The sequence below is a fragment of the Dipodomys spectabilis genome, unplaced genomic scaffold (genome assembly GCF_019054845.1).
Source record: "Dipodomys spectabilis isolate Male_0828 unplaced genomic scaffold, ASM1905484v1 ptg000121l, whole genome shotgun sequence".
NCBI classification, from domain to species: domain Eukaryota; kingdom Metazoa; phylum Chordata; class Mammalia; order Rodentia; family Heteromyidae; genus Dipodomys; species Dipodomys spectabilis.
The window spans coordinates 6,938,809-6,942,569 of record NW_024870798.1 but is presented as its reverse complement, the minus strand read 5'-3'; the positions used below and the strand labels follow the sequence as shown (position 1 = coordinate 6,942,569).

Genomic DNA, 3,761 nt, shown 5'->3' with positions numbered 1-3,761 from the left:
ATGATATTTCAACTCTGTATTTCTTTAGAAAACTCCATACTACTTTCTAGAATGAGAATAATAACCGGTATTTTAACCACGAGTGTAGAAAATTTCCTTTTCTCCACACTATCACCAACATAATTACGTTTTGAGTTTTTTGAAAAGGCAGGTTTTTATTATGTGCAGTACCCAGACTGGCCTTAGGCTCAAATCCTCTTACTCCAACCTTCCAAATGCTTGGAATTACAAGCCTTTACTACCACACCAAGTTCCTTTGATTTTTTTGATGAGTTATAATAGTTATGAAGTAGTATCATAATAATTTTGAATTGCATTTCTCTAATGACTTCTGTTCACAAAGCATTAATCCAGCATAGAAGTGGTATTAAACACAACTTTGTAAACCCACTGGTGATTTTCAGGGCATTTTGCAAAATATCCCTATTCAGAACTTTTGTCGATTTTTAATCAATTTCCTTGTTAATCTCATCTGTAATCTCTATATACAAAATCAATAATTAATTCAATATAGTAGAAAGGAAAACAATTGAGCAACTCCTCACAATTTTCAATTTTCAATAACATGATATTGCTTAAATCATTTTCTGTTTACACTTGAGACTATATAACTCAATTTATTTAGATCTTTTACAAGGCTCTCTGTATTTTATTTATTCTATGCTGATTGCTCTTTCCAAATCCTGTATGTCTAATTCTCCTTGGTTTCTTGCAGTCTCATGTAGTTCAGGTTTCAAACTGAAGAATAAATTGAAGGAAGCAACCCAAAAATAGAGTTCCTCTCATCTGATGATGCCTCTACAAGAATGAGGAAAGAGTTCATCCTGCTAAGGACCTTTGTATGATAGGATATCAAAAGGAGAATTCATTCTTCTATGTCTTCCCTGCCTTTGCAATTTACCTTAAATGATGTAAAACTCAATATACTGCTCAGTTACTTTTACGTTTTATGAGTTTTGCACATTATCATATGGACTTCACCCCAGTCTACAGCATTCCTTCATTATTCTGTCACTGATAGTTTTACACTATCAAGACATAAGATAACCAGTTTGATTTACAGCATGAGAAGTTATCCAGCTGGTTTCCTTGGAAGCACAGCATAGTCAATAAATAACATTACTTCTGGTTGCTCACTACATGTAATGATTCCTGTGATATATATCACATTCTGTTTAATATTAAAAAAAACTAATGGGTAAACTGAAAGCTCATTCATAGAAGTTTATGTTAAGTATTTCACAAGTTTTATGTCTCTTAGGTCTTAAAAAATTTGCTGTAATGCTAATGTTATTACCATTTTAGTGTTGAGAAAAATTGTAATTCAAGGCACTAAGTGCATTGCCCAAAGACATATAGTGAGGAAGGAAATGAGTCAAAGTTTCCAAAAGCCTTTCAGCAATACAAAAATGTAGGTAAAATCTTTCCATTCTCTTATACTCTCAATTCAATATTCATATTGTCCAATAAATAATAGCATAAAAAATATTGCCCACGGTAATTGTTTTCTATCACATTTTGTCTTCAACACAGACTGAGTTGGTGACTTTGGGTTATCATGCACAGTGCTGAGATTATAAATTGAGGTCCAAAGAGAGCCAAATTTTTCTGTCCCACAGTTCCAGTATCCTTTTTAAAAAGTACTAAAACTTTTAAATACCATCACTTACTGTCTTTTAAGTATCCCAAAACGTAAACAATTCACATATAGTCACTCCAAAATGCTTTAAAAGTAGGAAATAATAAAACAGGCCCTCCTGAACTAAAGTTTCTTCTACATTTAAAATTATTCCTAAAGCCTTGTACTGGTTTGTCATACCTGTAATCTTGTCTACCCGGCATATCTACAAAGGAGCATGGGATCTGTGGATAGGAGTTGGAAGCCAATTAAGGCAAAAAAAAATCAAAATATTATTTTTCAAAAATTTAAATGAACTAGCAAAGGTCCAGGAATGGAGATGTAGCTCATATAATAGCTCACAAAGCTAGAGAGGAAAGGCCTTGCAAATCCTTGAAGCTCTGAGTTCAAACTCTGGGCATGCCAACATGCACGCACACACACACATGCACACCCACACACGCGCGCACACACACACACACACACACATACACTTATTCAAAATATCTTCAGGTCAGTATTTTGCATTAATTTCTTGTTTAATGATATTATATGGTTAAAATAATGGAAATAAACTCTTCCATCATTTTAAAACGTTTTTTATTGTAAAAATACTATACAGAGGGGTTACAGTTACATGAGCAAAGTAATGAGTATATTTCCTATCTAACATTGTTACCTCCCCCTTTGTTTTTCCCCAACTACCTCTCCCTTACACCTCCACAAGTACACACTTCACCCCCCCCCCGCACCCTGCCTAAATTGTAAAGTTAGTATTTCAACATAGTGTCTTGGGCAACTCATTGTTTTAATGGGTCAAACAGTATCTCTATTTGAGCATTTTGGTTTTTCCCTTTCCCTCTCCAAATTAGAGAAATGTATATAAAAGATGCAGGTGCATCAACACCAAATACAGTGAAAACAGGGGTTATACCGTGTGGGACGACCAAATTAAAAAAAAATCTCATCGTACATTATAAGTGCATTAGAAACAACAGCAAGAAAGGAAAAACACACACTTGTGTCCCTAGCTTGGGTTCATTTAGTTTAACATCACCTTATCTAGTCATATGCACATAGCTTTTGACCTTTTCTGCTTTTCCCAGACATAAATAACTTATTGCAAATAAGGGATAGCATGGGACCTATGTTTCTTTGGACTTGGCCTATTTCAGTTAATATAAATTTTTCCAAGTCTTTCCATTTTCTTACAAATTGGGCAATGTCATTCTTTCTGATGGATGATAGAATTCCATCACACACACACACACACACACACACACACACACACACACACACACACACACACAATGTTTTCTTGATCCATTAATCTATTGTGGGGCATCGGGGTTGGTTCCATATCTAAGCTACGGTAAATAATGTTGCAATAAACATAGTTGTGCTGGTAGTTTTAGAATGGCCTTGTTAGTGATCATTTGGGTGAATGCACAAAAGTGGGATTGCTGGGTCATAGAGGAGCTCTATGTGTAACCCTTTGAGGAACATCCATACTGCTTTCCAAGTGCGTGAACAAGTTTACACTCCCACCAAGAATATAGTAGGGTTCCCTTCTGGTCACATGCCCTCCAGCATCTGTTGTTGTGGAACGCTTCATGAATTTGGGTGTCATCCTTGCGCAGGGGCCATGCTAATCTTCTCTGTATTGTTCCAATTTTAGTGTATGTGCTGCCGAATTGAGCACAGAACATTTTTTATATATAAAGTGGAATTGATTTTTTTAAACTAGATAATTCAACAAAAAGCAAGTTCAAAAGAATTGTGAAATTTTAGAACCAGATATTTGTTACATAAGCACACATTTAAGAATAAAGTCAAGATTGATATGACAAAAACAAAATGAGTCCAGATGTTTGTTGTTCAAGAGATGTGTAGGAGGAGGAATTCAATTATTCTATACAGGGCACCTCTCATAATGAACACTGCAGCAAGTGTTAAGGTGTGTTAAAAGTTTTAATGTTTTAAATATGTTTAATTTTGGTAACCTGCTTATATATGCCAAAATTAAGACTGTCAGGTCATAAAACTTTTCCATAAAGTGTTTAATGATTTATGGTAGCTGACATATATTACTATGTATGTACATTTCAGAGTTTATAGAAAATTTATTAATGAGAAGTTGCAA

General features: G+C 34.5%; 1 non-coding gene across 1 annotated transcript; it reads right to left on the bottom strand.

Annotated features, from left to right (window-relative positions):
• Positions 1-3,213: 3,213 nt before the first annotated feature.
• LOC122115592 lies at positions 3,214-3,320 on the bottom strand. Its single transcript, XR_006148807.1, has one exon. It is a non-coding gene; the product is annotated as a U6 spliceosomal RNA (small nuclear RNA).
• Between the last annotated feature and the right edge of the window lie 441 nt (positions 3,321-3,761).